The 14844-nt window shown below is 39.9% G+C and overlaps 1 long non-coding RNA gene across 1 annotated transcript; it reads right to left on the bottom strand.

The window, feature by feature from the left end:
• Window positions 1-1459: 1459 nt before the first annotated feature.
• LOC126210524 (uncharacterized) lies at window positions 1460-8854 on the bottom strand. The gene is made up of 3 exons (XR_007540693.1): window positions 8770-8854; window positions 5193-5674; window positions 1460-2462 (listed from the first exon to the last, which is right to left on the bottom strand). It is a non-coding gene; the product is annotated as an uncharacterized LOC126210524 (long non-coding RNA).
• Between the last annotated feature and the right edge of the window lie 5990 nt (window positions 8855-14844).

Below are 14844 nucleotides of genomic sequence, written 5' to 3'. Positions count from 1 at the left end.
TGGCAGTAGGAAGGTTCTTATGTCCGAGAACAATTCTCCTAATCACAGATTCCACACCCGTATTTCTATGTGTACGATTGCTTCTTACTGATTGTTTTTTCATGTATATCGCATATATATATTTTTGTTAACACTTTATTTGAATTTTTCACATCATACAACAATGTTTTTAACAACTCTGCAAATTCGGTCACTTGCTGAAAGGTATTTAGGGAGTATGTTGTGCTTAAAGACTGTTTTTATAGATATGTAATTTGAAAACCAGTTTCTGAGCAGCTAAAAAGGCTTGATTTCATCATTGTCACAAGGCACTGCTACAGATTTTCTTGTAGGCCTACTTTTCATCTTGTGTAATTGTGTGAGAAATACACTGTGCATGAAAGCTAAACACAAAGTATGGTATTAAAATTCGGCAGATGTTGATGAGCACATCGAAACTCACATTATTTATTAAGATGCACAGGAGTACGTAATGAAATACAACTCACCGTAAAAAAGGTTCAAGAGTGAATATAATTTTATAACCAAATGACACAATTGAAAATAATGAAAGATTTATTTGTTTCCTTTTTAAATAACTTACATTTTGTAAAAAATATGGTACTCTACATTTTCATTCTACAAATTAAGTAAATGTTATTAACAGTGTTACCAGTGGCTGAGAACCACAATTTCTATCATTACAGTGGTTGAGCTTTCAAGTTTGCATATCTCTAGAACACTGACATAAAATGAGAGTACAAATAAAATAAAAATAAATCGATTTCTATCAGACATTAAGAAACTGTCTAATTTTCATCTTTTTTCGTAAAACTGTTTTTCATTTACCTTTCGATGCTCATAACTTAATTAGGATGTCATTGAAAAACCCAAACAGCTACAATTTGTTTAATTCGGATGTATGTGATATTGTGCAAAATAACGGCAAATAAAGCACACAGAGAAAATAAAATACTAAAAATAAAGTATTAAGAAAACGCCCACACCTAACAGATGGCTTTAGAGACCATTCCACTTTAGTTCTCAAAATTCTAGACTTTAGTTGATGTACATAGACATAAAACACTAATCTTCCACTTACAGACACAGACAATACACTTTCCTGCACTTACACTCCACTCCCTTCACAATACAGAATGTAAAAAATACCTTAAAATTAATTATAATGTATTGAAATGAACACAATTATATTTAAAGTGAAGTGTGAAACGTAGAACCATTGTAAGAACTAAATTCTATAAATGTTGGAAATGAAGTAATTTGCACTAAAAATATTAATTAATATTTTTATGAAGCAGACTTCAATTTCAAAGGATAATATATTATTAATCTGATATGTCTTAAAATCATATTAAAAGTAAGTAATAAATGCACTTCATATAAAAATTTTCCATTTATAAACAATGAAGTATTCAGTAATGTGTGTCAGTTATAAGTGTTACCTCCTATCACTACCAGCCCTTCATTCAATATCTGCAACTAGCGCAACTCACCAGAGGCGGTATGGGGAGTTTAATGGAGTGTGATGTTATTTCGTATAAAATAAAAAACAAGTATACTGTAGATGAAAGTCGAGAATTGCAAATATAATCTAACATGTGCCACATCATTCGAATAACACTTTTATTTTGATTGATAAATATTCCTGTTGTATGTTTGGAAAACTCTGATGTCAAGTAAGGCACCTTACGAAATTCAAATGAAATATTTCTCTTGATTTAACTAGCCTGTTTTATGTTCTCACTTATAAACCAAGAACACCATGACAGTCAACAATTTGTACACCTTTACAGCAATGGTTAAATTTTGTCAGCAATAGCTATCATATAAACAGTAAATCATTCAAAATGGATAATCACTGTAGGAAATCATGCAAGTTCTCTGAAACAAGATGTCATTCATAGTCAAGCATAAAGAAGGAACACTCAAGAATTAAATTTGTATTGGTGTGTTTTGTTGATGTGTTACTAGCACGTTCATGTAGGTCTCTGTCTCTCTTTCACTTTCAGTGTGTCTGTGTGTAATTGCGTTTTTAAACATTTGTAAAGATGTTTCAGAGATAAGGGATGTATGTATTATATTACTTCATCTTCCAACATTTAACGACACCTCACTGAAGACAGTAATTGCAGATTAATATGTGCATTTCATAGTAAGAGCTACAATGTCATATGGTTAACTTCATATTGTTTGGAATCAGATAACACAGGAGTAAAACACATGTGGCTCTAGTGCTTGTAAATACTGGTGCTTCCACCATTTTTACACTCGAGTGTGATATAGTCAAAGTTGTTTTGTCCGCAGCTTCACTTCTTCCTGGTATAATTCTTGCTGTGTTGCCGGTATACCTTTCGAATCCAAATAGTATCGTTAGAGGAGTGACTGCATATTCCAGACTTTGATACTGAGGAATATCGACGCCAGAAGCAAGAGAGACCACTGCAGTCATGGCGAACACATCACTATGAAAAGAAAGCAGGTGTTGTTAACCGTTTCTACAGATTGCTCAACAATATCTCTTCTTTTATCTTAAAAATTAATGGTGGATGACTGTTCATATATCCGTGGTAGTGCTCATGAAACTAATAATTTGGAGAAAACCTGGATTATGGCGATGGAAAGGTCACTAACTTTCGCCGGATTTGAGCCATGAATAAAATATAGTGATTAAAGAAAGGCATCTAGGTTCTAGCAGAAGATACTCCTAAGGACTTCATTGAGTGACAACAATGAAATTCGGCTGAACTGATTTTGTGTGACCCCGAGGAAAATAAATCAGTTTGATTATTTAAGTTACGCAGGTTCAAAATGCTAGCTCATAAATCTGTGCTGTGTATTGTCCACACTTACACTGAGTAAGACCGATTTATAATCCTTCTCGCTGTAACACGTTTGCACTTCATCCAAAGGTAGCCACTTCGTATCGTGGAGTTGGAATAAATTTTCATGCCCAGAATTTGGTCGAGACAGAGAGGACAAACTGTGGCCAACAGTTTCTAACTTTCACGCTGGGTCCTTATGTCCTCAATTAAATGGAATACCTACGGGAATCGTCTTACGAAACGAATTTATTTGCCAGCCCGTTGTGAGTAGGCACTCTGCTTCATGATTCCACATGCTGAAATATTGATACAGGCAGCATTCTGGTCATCTGCACCGAGAAGATGCACTTGAAACTCAAGGTTCCCAAGTGGCTTGAAGAAGAAATGATTTACAGTGCTGTAGGTGACTTATTTTTCTTTAGGTGACGTGATGTGTTACTGATTCTGCGATATGAAGAAGCACTTATCACGCAAACCATGCACGTCTAATCGACAGATTTGGGGCAGGGGGGCGGGGGTGGGGAATACAAGGATAGGGGGAGAAGATAATAAATTATTCGCATCTCTAAAGGAAGACGTACCTAACAAGAAATTGTTTCTCTTAAACAGCACAGCTTCACAACTGGTACGCGTGTGTGAGTGAAGCGAATGGAGAACACAGCAACGAATTACAGTGTGAACGATGTCTAATCCGTAACCCAAAATAGAATTTTCGTGTGTTTTATCTAGTGTCTATGCAGCTGGCACATATTTGAAAATATCTCATTTCACAATTCGATCGCCAGTGATTTACTCCACGTCTACCTTATTTACAGATGATCATCGAAACATTTAACTATTCGAGTGCTTTTGCCTATCATCAAGCAGGAAAACAGATAACACAATGTGTAACGTGTTACTTGGAGATAGGTGTGGAGGTGTATTGATAACCACAAGCGTATTAAGTGTAACAGTGGTTATATTCGTAATGTCACTACTTTCATGTCGACGATGAGAAGATCGCTTCTAAGCGTAAAATCGTCTGGTTCATCAGTCTGATGATCTAGGCCCTACACCCATGCCGGATTGGTATGCTTTCAACGATAAATGACTCCCGCGATCACTTGTTTTCATCCCATAATACTGTCTCAGTAAGGGAGTGGGTCTTCCCTCTCCTTCCAAAATGGAACGGAGAGAAAGAAATGTGAACATTGTAATTATTTAGTATTCCAGCTCTAACAAAGGTCAGAAATCTATAACTGAAAGTGTGCACAACGTGGAACGGCAAATACTCATGCATATCTAAGTAAGGAAACATTTTAAAGTAACACTTTTTGTCATTTAATAGTAAACATACCAATGGCCATTTCATTTAGTTTTTGGTTAACACAAGATGAACAGTTTTCGTCATGTACCTAAATATATCTTTGACTACATTGCTCATTAATGTAGTGCGCAGTGTGTGCAATTAATGTTGGTCACCCGAAATAACTTTTTCTCCAGAAGAAAAATAGTGAAGTGTACTATGCAAATGCTGTTTAGCTACCAGGGGGAATGATGCCTTTCTTATAGCTTTGTTTGTTACGAAGATGAGAACAGCTGTACGTATTTCTCTAAACAACAGATCTTTTTCTATCCGGTAGTTCACTTCTCCTCAAGGCTCGTTGAAACACCTATCACACTATGCCATTCACGTACACATGGAAGTAAAAAATTAAGAACGTTACACGAAACTGACTTTCACTTTCCTCTAGTACCGAACACTACATTATTGTGCTTACTATTCTCCTAAATTCCATTCTTCTTAGAAGAAAACCATTTCGAAATCAATTACGAGTTACGTTTTCAATAACTTTATATTCATACGAATTGCACAATGTGATAGTTTTTGAAAGCGGTTTTGAGGTGAAGAAAGTGATTACCGGATAAATGTTAAGTATAGCTGTTCATACTGTTGTATCAAACAAAGACACAAGGAAGGGAATCATGCTATGTAACGTCTCTATGATAATTAACTGACGTTTGCTTGACACATTTTTGATTAGGTCCTGGACAAAAACTTGGTGTATTCAAAACTAATAGGACATCCTGTATAACCATCCAGAGCTACTTAATATGTACCTTTAATATGGATCTTCCGATGTCAAAACTACGTTCACTATCAGCTATTTGTGAAAATGGTTCAAAGTTAAAGTTATGAGAAAGTGAAGCACGTAGCTTTGCACATTTTAAAATGACACATCTCATCCTCAAATACGTAACATGTTACTAAATGTATAAGTTAGTTGGAAATATTTGAGGTAGAGTAAAGGTATTGGTAAAACTTCTAAACTTAGCAGAAATAAGAAGTTAAATGGGTTGATATTTTGTAAAACAACCCTCAATACTTACTCAAATACTCCAGTGGCCAGCTCCAGCTCCACCGCATTGATATTTGGAAAACTTATTTCTCTTACACACAAACCAACCTCCTTCATTGGTATTTGTGAAACGTCTCACGAACATAAAATAATCCTTAGTATTGGCATCTGTGAAACCCTTAAATTTTTCGCACACATACCAATTCTCTTCATTGGTATTTGTGAATTCAGTAAAGGTTGCGCTCACATGCCAAACCTCTTCATTGGTATTTGTGAAAAGTGTTACGAAAGACATAGAGTCATCATTTGGGTTGGGATTTAGGAAATCTGTTCTTTTACACAGGAACCAACCCACTTGATCGGTATTTGTGGGTTCTCTAAATGTTACACACGTATACCAACCCACTACTTTGGTATCTGTGAAATGTGATATGATTACAAAGTAACCTTCTACACCGGTCTTTGTGAAATCTCTGACTCTTGCAGAGGCAAAGCAATCTCCTCGCTGGGAAGCTGTAACAAAGGAAAATATAGAACATGCATTAGTTGAAAAGTACTAAGTATTAAGATAGTTTAGAAATTTTTTAAAAAACTGTGCAACTTTTTGGACACGAATGTACTTTAAATTATAAGCGATGGGGCATTATTAATCATTCATATTAACACTAATAAGTAAAAAAAAGCTATTGTCAAATTATGAGTCCTTTGCCCAAGCTCTTTTGATGTAACACGTACAATTATGAAGTTAAGCTTTGTAATATACCGGGTGATAAAAAAGTCAGTATAAATTTGAAAACTGAATAAATCACAGAATAATGTAGCTAGAGAGGTACAAATTGACACACATGCTTGGAATGACATGGGGTTTTATTAGAACCAAAAAAATAAAAATGTTCAAAAAATGTCCGACAGATGGCGCTTCATCTGATCAAAATAGCAATAATTAGCATAACAAAGTAAGACAAAGCAAAGGTGAAGTTCTTTACAGGAAAAGCTCAATATGTCCACCATCAGTCCTCAACAATAGCTGTAGTTGAGGAATAATGTTGTGAACAGCACTGTAAAGCATGTCCGGAGTTGTGGTGAGGCATTGGCGTCGGATGTTGTCTTTCAGCATCCCTAGAGATGTCGGTCGATAACGATACACTTGCGACTTCCGGTAACCCCAAAGCCAATAATCACACGGACTGAGGTCTGGGGACCTTGGAGGCCAAGCATGACGAAAGTGGCGGCTGAGCACACGATCATCACCAAACGACGAGCGCAAGAGATCTTTCACGCGTCTAGCAATACTTTTTATTTTTGTTCTAATGAAACCCCATGTCATTCCAAGCATGTGCGTCAATTTTTACCTACCTATCTACATTATTCCGTGGTTTATTAAGTTTTCAAATTTATACTAACTTTTTGATAACCCGGTATATGAGTCCATTTGTATTATTTATGGTCATAGGTGTTCACTGACACAGACATAAACGAATGAAAAATGCTAATTAACAATGTTGTGCTTGAAATATAAGAATACATTCATTGTATAATTACAAAGTGGTAGCATTTATTTATGTATGTCACCGATATCAGTCTTGTTGTTAAAGAAATCCTAGGTGATGCTTAAGAGAAAGCATTGGTAACGGAAATGAGGGTACTTAGACTGATGTTTGAAACTTACCACTCTCAATTATGCCGTAGTTGCTTCTCCTATTACGACTTTCATGCTTGTGGTTATCTGTGGTTTTCTTCCTCTCTTTTCCAAAACAGCGCCAGAGTCCACTGATATCACAAAGTGTACCGTTCGAAAACGAAGGGCATTTATTGCACTATATTATTAGTTAGTTAGTCGGTTTGTTTTATGTTTCATGGGTCATTTTGCGCTATAAATGGTAATGACGTTGAACGAGTCGTTTTAGATTCACTCGCAAATTAATTTGTAAATATGACTACATGCTAACCATTCATAAGCTTTTTCTATTTTCCTTAAATTTTATTTTTTTGAAATGTATAGAATTGAGTTCGTAATTCTTGCTCACTACCTTTTAGGCATTACAATAACATAGATTCTTCTACGAAACATAGAGAGTTGTCAAGGAGCAACTTTCTCAGTTGATTTTCAAATTTTACTTTGCTGTCTGATAAACATTTTATATCATTGGATAGGTGACAAAAATTTTTGTTGCAGAATTGTGCACCCCCTTTTGTTTTAAAGACAACATTAACATGGAGTAATGATTCTCATTGTAATTACGTACATCAATATTTCTTTTCAAATGTAGTGGATCATTTACAACAAACGTCACGAAGGAATAAATATACTGCAAAGCAGTAGTAAGAATGTCCAATTCCTTAAACCGATGTGTACAAGGTGAGTGAGGTTGAGCACCACATATTTATTCTTACAACACGTTTATTCTTAATGAGGACTTACTTTCTTAAGGTTGAGTTACCCCAGTACATTATTGCATATGACATTATTGAATAAAGCTGTGCAAAAATGTCAGCTTACTGCTTTGTCTCTCTCCAAGATTAGCAATGGTTCTAAGTGCAAATTTGGCTGGACTAAGCTGTTCTAGCAGTTCCAAAAGTGCTTTTTCCATTACGGACACCTAAAATTTTGAAGTTTCCATTCTATCGGTTATTTCCTCACGATGTGGTACGTTCGTCAGTGGTTTAGTACTCCTTGAGGTACATACCTGAATACGTTATGTCTTTTTAAAATAAAAGGTGTGATCATGTGCAGAAACCGAGTCAGTTATACTTTTAAGTACACTGTTTGCCATTTTTTGTGTTCCTATATGTATGCTTGAACTATTTATAGTACTTCTGCCGTCTGTAAAGATGCCATCTGTAAATATTTGATTCACTACATTGTTGAATTTGAACTGTCTGGGTAAATTAATGTAATCCAGATATAACAATTAACAACAGCTGCCACGAAGATTTGTTTCGTCCAACAAACATTTCCAACGTTTCTCCTAAGTATTTCACATTCGTTTTGAATCAATTCCAAGGCAGTGTCAGTTTGTTGACACTGTATTCTCAAAACCTTCATCACTCAACAGTTCTCCTTCGTATTTACAACCAACATATACTTAAGTTGCGCAGTCTGGAATGTAAATGTGAAAATATGTCCTTCATTTCATATTAATGAAATGGAAGCCGAGTTATAAGACTTTGACCATAAACGCAATTAAAAACTACTCCTCTGATCGCCTGAGGATCTCATTAGCAAAATAGAGTAACCTCATTTGAGTATTACGTTACTCGTGTCAACGAAAAGATGGGATCTATTGAAAACTGAAAGAAATTGTAGTACGTGGTTGTTAAAAAAGCCTCTCCGCAGTGCCATAATATTGCTAGCCACGTGTGCTGTGTGACTGTTCACCTGCCTGGGTTACTTGCCTTCAAGTGGACTCTCCCAACATTCCAATGTTTCGTTAATCTCAGTAAAAATGAGTATTCAGTAAATTCTTAACTTGTATATCACTGAGTTTTATTTCTGTATATTCACTGTGGCATACAGAACGCGCGGCTAACAATCATACGGTACTGTGGAGATACTTTTTAAACACCCCGTATATGTCAAATTATGTAAATGAAACAAGAAAACTCACCAGCAAGCAACAACAGTACAATGATGCAGTATTTGGCCTTCATTTGTGCTCTCTCCTTCAGCTGCTGTTCAGGTCACGACTAATCTGCAGACTGACGCGATTAACTGAAGACGTTGAAGATACGTTACCACACTAGGGCGCTGACGTGCTGGCTGGTTGAGTCGGGGCTCTCGATTGGCGGAGCACCGGGCGTGGTGGGGGTAGAGTGCAGTGTCACGTGCTCGGCGCACGTCCCGCCGTATTCAAATGGCGCAAACGGCGCCACTGGGAAAGCCATTAGGGGACTAAAACGAGTACTCCCAACAGCGCAATTTAGGACGAGCCACGCAGTTCGCCGATCTACATCTACAAGACTGTCCTGCAGTTCACACTATAAGTGCCTGGCAGACTGTTCTTCGAATCACCTGCAAACTACTCCTCCGCCGTTCCACTCACTAGCAGCGCGTCAGAAAAAGGAACACTTAATCCTTCCTGTACGAGCACTGATTGCCCTTATTTGATTGTGATGATCATTTCTCTCGATCTCGGCGACAACAATACTTTTTCACATTCAGAGGAGCAGCTAGACGACTGAAATTTTCTGAAAATGTCTCCCAGCAGCGATAAACGCCATTGTTTTAATGACTGTCTTCGCATCTCGCTTATCGTATACGTAACACTCTCTCTCCTGAGTAAAAATCTCTCGGTGTACATGCCGCGTCAAATCAGGATAAAACTCCAAGCTTTCGACCACTACCTCCATGGTCGTCGTCAGGGCTAAAACTGACTGTCGTGAACTAGCGAGGTTCCCACTTTTATATGCAAAGGACGGCTTCTGATTGGCTGGAATACGTCAGCGATATGGCGCGTAGTGAAGTGGTGCCCTCTACTTCCATAGATGTAGTTGCTATCCAGCGTTGCTTGCAGCGCCATCCCTTGAATCAGGAGGTAAAGTGCGAGAAGTTTTTCTCTGCGATTTTTCTTTATCCAGTGCACTCTTCCAAGTGTTGCTAAGTGCATAGCCGTTGTCTCTATTAAAGTTACTATCGCTAAGTCTAATTTCGACTGCTTCCCGGATCACAGAGTCCCAGTAATTCGATGTGTGGGCTATTACTCTGGTTTCTTCAAATAAAATCTTATGCTTGTTAAGCAGGCTATGTTCAGCCACCGCTGATTTTTCCAAATACCTGTATTTCAGGTGGCGTTGGTGCTCGATGCAGCGGTCGGCAACGGTTCTTACAGACTGGCCCACGTAATTCTTGCCGCATTCGCAAGGAACAGTATAAATTCCCGGCACTCTTAAGCCGAGACTATCTTTGACTGGTCTCAACATTTCTTTAATTTTCCTAGGTGGTCGGAAAACTGGTTTTATTCCTTGCCTCTTCAGGACTCTGGCTATCTTGCTCGTTGTAGCACCGCAAAAAGGAAGCCGCGCTATGTGTTGGTCCTCTTCTTGTATGTGGCCGGCATCGTGTCTTACTTTCTTGGGCAATACTGATTTAATTTTACCGGCAGAATAACCATTCCTCTTGAAAACAGTCCTCAAATGGTTAATCTCGGGACCGAGGTGGTCCTTGTCGGAAATAGTCCTGGCTCTGTGTACTAAAGTATTCAACATAGCTCTCTTCTGAGACGGATGATGGAAGCTATGGCTATGCAGATATAAGTCTGTATGGGTTGGCTTCCTGTACACAGAATGGCCCAGTCGTCCATCCGGCTTTCGCTCTACCAACACATCTAAGAAAGGTAACTTCCCTTCCTTCTCTACCTCCAATGTAAATTTTATGTTTGGATGTACACCATTCAGATGTTCGACGAACTGCTGCAGCGTGTCGATGCCGTGTGGCCAGATTAAAAAAGTATCGTCGACGTATCTGTAGAAGCATGATGGGCGGAGGTGAGCACTGCCCAGGGCTCGTTCTTCGAAGTCCTCCATGAAAAAATTCGCTATTGCTGGTGACAGTGGCGAACCCATGGCTGTTCCATCCGTCATTTCATAATAATTTCCACTGTATAAAAAATAAGTGGTCGTCAAGGTATGCCGGAACAACTTCAAAATTTCTGAGGAGAATTGAGCAGCCAACAGTTGTAATGTGTCATCCACAGGTACTTTGGTGAACAGAGAAACCACGTCGAGGCTGACCATGATATCACTTGGGCCTATCTTCATCTGTTTTATGATATCAACAAACATTTTTGAATTTTTAATATGATGTGGGCAGTGACCAACTATAGGCGCCAACAATTTAGTTAAGTGCTTTGCAAGCTTGTACGTAGGAGAGCCAATAGCGCTAACAATCGGTCTCAACGGGACGTTCTCCTTATGAACCTTTGGCAAACCGTACAGTCTTGGTGGCCTAGGTGCTCTCGGCCGTAAGTTCTTCACCAGTTCGTCGGAGAGGCCAGAGTTTTTTAGTAGCTCCCTTGTCTTCCTGCTGAGCGCCGATGTGGGATCCCGTCTGAGAACCCGGTATGTGCTGTCCACCAGTAATAATCCAACTTTCTTATGGTAATCTGTAGCATTGGGGATTACCGTGGCGTTCCCCTTGTCAGCAGGTAAAACAACTAGATCTTCATCCTTCTGCAACAATTTCAGTCCTTGTCTCTCCTCTCTGCTGATGTTTGACTTAGGCGGCTTGGATGTCGCTAAAATCCGGCTAGTAGCAAGCCTTACGTCATCCGCTGCTTCTTGAGGAAGATGACGAACTGCTTGTTCCACTCCACTAACGATCTCAACCACTGGTAACTTACGTGGAGCTGGGGCAAAGTTCAATCCTTTACTGAGAGCCGAGATGGTAGCTTCATCAAGTTCCTTGTCAGAGTAGTTGATAACAGTGCGGTGAATGCCGTTGGACCCAGTACTTCCTTGATCACGGTTAAGCCGCTCAAATTTATCGGAACTTGATGAAGCTACCATCTCGGCTCTCAGTAAAGGATTGAACTTTGCCCATGCTCCACGTAAGTTACCGGTGGTTGAGATCATTAGTGGAGTGGAACAAGCAGTTCGTCATCTTCCTCAAGAAGCAGCGGATGATGTAAGGCTTGCTACTAGCCGGATTTTAGCGACATCCAAGCCGCCTAAGTCAAACATCAGCAGAGAGGAGAGACAAGGACTGAAATTGTTGCAGAAGGATGAAGATCTAGTTGTTTTACCTGCTGACAAGGGGAACGCCACGGTAATCCTCAATGCTACAGATTACCATAAGAAAGTTGGATTATTACTGGTGGACATCACATACCGGGTTCTCAGACGGGATCCCACATCGGCGCTCAGCAGGAAGACAATGGAGCTACTAAAAAACTCTGGCCTCTCCGACGAACTGGTGAAGAACTTACGGCCGAGAGCACCTAGGCCACCAAGACTGTACGGTTTGCCAAAGGTTCATAAGGAGAACGTCCCGTTGAGACCGATTGTTAGCGCTATTGGCTCTCCTACGTACAAGCTTGCAAAGCACTTAACTAAATTGTTGGCGCCTATAGTTGGTCACTGCCCACATCATATTAAAAATTCAAAAATGTTTGTTGATATCATAAAACAGATGAAGATAGGCCCAAGTGATATCATGGTCAGCCTCGACGTGGTTTCTCTGTTCACCAAAGTACCTGTGGATGACACATTACAACTGTTGGCTGCTCAATTCTCCTCAGAAATTTTGAAGTTGTTCCGGCATACCTTGACGACCACTTATTTTTTATACAGTGGAAATTATTATGAAATGACGGATGGAACAGCCATGGGTTCGCCACTGTCACCAGCAATAGCGAATTTTTTCATGGAGGACTTCGAAGAACGAGCCCTGAGCAGTGCTCACCTCTGCCCATCATGCTTCTACAGATACGTCGACGATACTTTTTTAATCTGGCCACACGGCATCGACACGCTGCAGCAGTTCGTCGAACATCTGAATGGTGTACATCCAAACATAAAATTTACATTGGAGGTAGAGAAGGAAGGGAAGTTACCTTTTTTAGATGTGTTGGTAGAGCGAAAGCCGGATGGACGACTGGGCCATTCTGTGTACAGGAAGCCAACCCATACAGACTTATATCTGCATAGCCATAGCTTCCATCATCCGTCTCAGAAGAGAGCTATGCTGAATACTTTAGTACACAGAGCCAGAACTATTTCCGACAAGGACCACCTCGGTCCCGAGATTAACCATTTGACGACTGTTTTCAAGAGGAATGGTTATTCTGCCGGTAAAATTAAATCAGTATTGCCCAAGAAAGTAAGACACGATGCCGGCCACATACAAGAAGAGGACCAACACATAGCGCGGCTTCCTTTTTGCGGTGCTACAACGAGCAAGATAGCCAGAGTCCTGAAGAGGCAAGGAATAAAACCAGTTTTCCGACCACCTAGGAAAATTAAAGAAATGTTGAGACCAGTCAAAGATAGTCTCGGCTTAAGAGTGCCGGGAATTTATACTGTTCCTTGCGAATGCGGCAAGAATTACGTGGGCCAGTCTGTAAGAACCGTTGCCGACCGCTGCATCGAGCACCAACGCCACCTGAAATACAGGTATTTGGAAAAATCAGCGGTGGCTGAACATAGCCTGCTTAACAAGCATAAGATTTTATTTGAAGAAACCAGAGTAATAGCCCACACATCGAATTACTGGGACTCTGTGATCCGGGAAGCAGTCGAAATTAGACTTAGCGATAGTAACTTTAATAGAGACAACGGCTATGCACTTAGCAACACTTGGAAGAGTGCACTGGATAAAGAAAAATCGCAGAGAAAAACTTCTCGCACTTTACCTCCTGATTCAAGGGATGGCGCTGCAAGCAACGCTGGATAGCAACTACATCTATGGAAGTAGAGGGCACCACTTCACTACGCGCCATATCGCTGACGTATTCCAGCCAATCAGAAGCCGTCCTTTGCATATAAAAGTGGGAACCTCGCTAGTTCACGACAGTCAGTTTTAGCCCTGACGACGACCATGGAGGTAGTGGTCGAAAGCTTGGAGTTTTATCCTGATTTGACGCGGCATGTACACCGAGAGATTTTTACTCAAGAAATACGTCGCGAAAGACTTCGTAGCCACTCTCTCTCCTGTTTCGCGATAATGCAAAGCGAGCTCTCCGTCTTAACATTTTCGACATTGTCCGTCAATCCTATGTGGTAAGGATCTCGTACAGCACAGAAGTAGTCTAGCGAGGGCGAACAAGTGTAGTGTACGCAGTCTCGTTAGTAGACCTGGTGCATCTTGTAAGTCTTCGTCAATAAAAGGTAGTCTTTAGACCGCCCTCCTCACGTTGACTGTTCCATCTTCATCTATTCGTAATTGTAATCCCTAGGTTGTTGTTGTTGTGGTCCTCAGTCCAGAGACTGGTTTGATGCAGCTCTCCTTGCTACTCTATCCTGTGCAAGCTTGTTCATCTCCCAGTACCTACTGCAACCTACAGCCTTCTGAATCTGTTTAGTCTATTATTCCTATTTTATTATTCATTATTAAACCTACTCCTGCATTACCCCTATTTGATTTTCTATTTATAACCCTGTATTCACCTGACCAGAAGTCTTGTTCCTCCTGCCACCGAACTTCAGTAATTCCCACTATATCTAACTTTAACCTATTTCCCTTTTTAAATTTTCTAACCTACCTGCCCGATTAAGGGATCTGACATTCCACGCTCCGATCTTTAGAACGCTAGTTTTCTTTCTCCTGATAACGACGTCCTCTTGAGTATTCCCCGCCCGGATATCCGAATGGGTGACTATTTTACCTCCGGAATATTTTACCCAAGAGGACGCCATCATCATTTAACCATACAGTAAAGCTGCATGCCCTCGGGAAAAATTACGGCTGTTGTCTCCCTTTGCTTTCAGCCGTTCGCAGTATCAGCACAGCAAGGCCGTTTTGGTTGGTGTTACAAGGCCAAATCAGTCAATCATCCAGACTGTTGCCCCTACAACTACTGACAAGACTGCTGCCCCTGTTCAGCAACCACACGTTTGTCTGGTCTCTCAACAGATACCCCTCCGTTGTGGTTTCATCTACGGTACGGCTATCTGTATCAAAAAATGGCTCTGGGCACTGTGGGACTTAACTTCTGACGTCATCAGTCCCCTAGAAGTTAGAACCACTT

The sequence above is a fragment of the Schistocerca nitens genome, chromosome 10 (genome assembly GCF_023898315.1).
Source record: "Schistocerca nitens isolate TAMUIC-IGC-003100 chromosome 10, iqSchNite1.1, whole genome shotgun sequence".
Lineage (NCBI taxonomy): Eukaryota > Metazoa > Arthropoda > Insecta > Orthoptera > Acrididae > Schistocerca > Schistocerca nitens.
The sequence above is the reverse complement of the archived record's forward strand: the minus strand, read 5'-3'. Positions and strand labels throughout refer to the sequence as shown.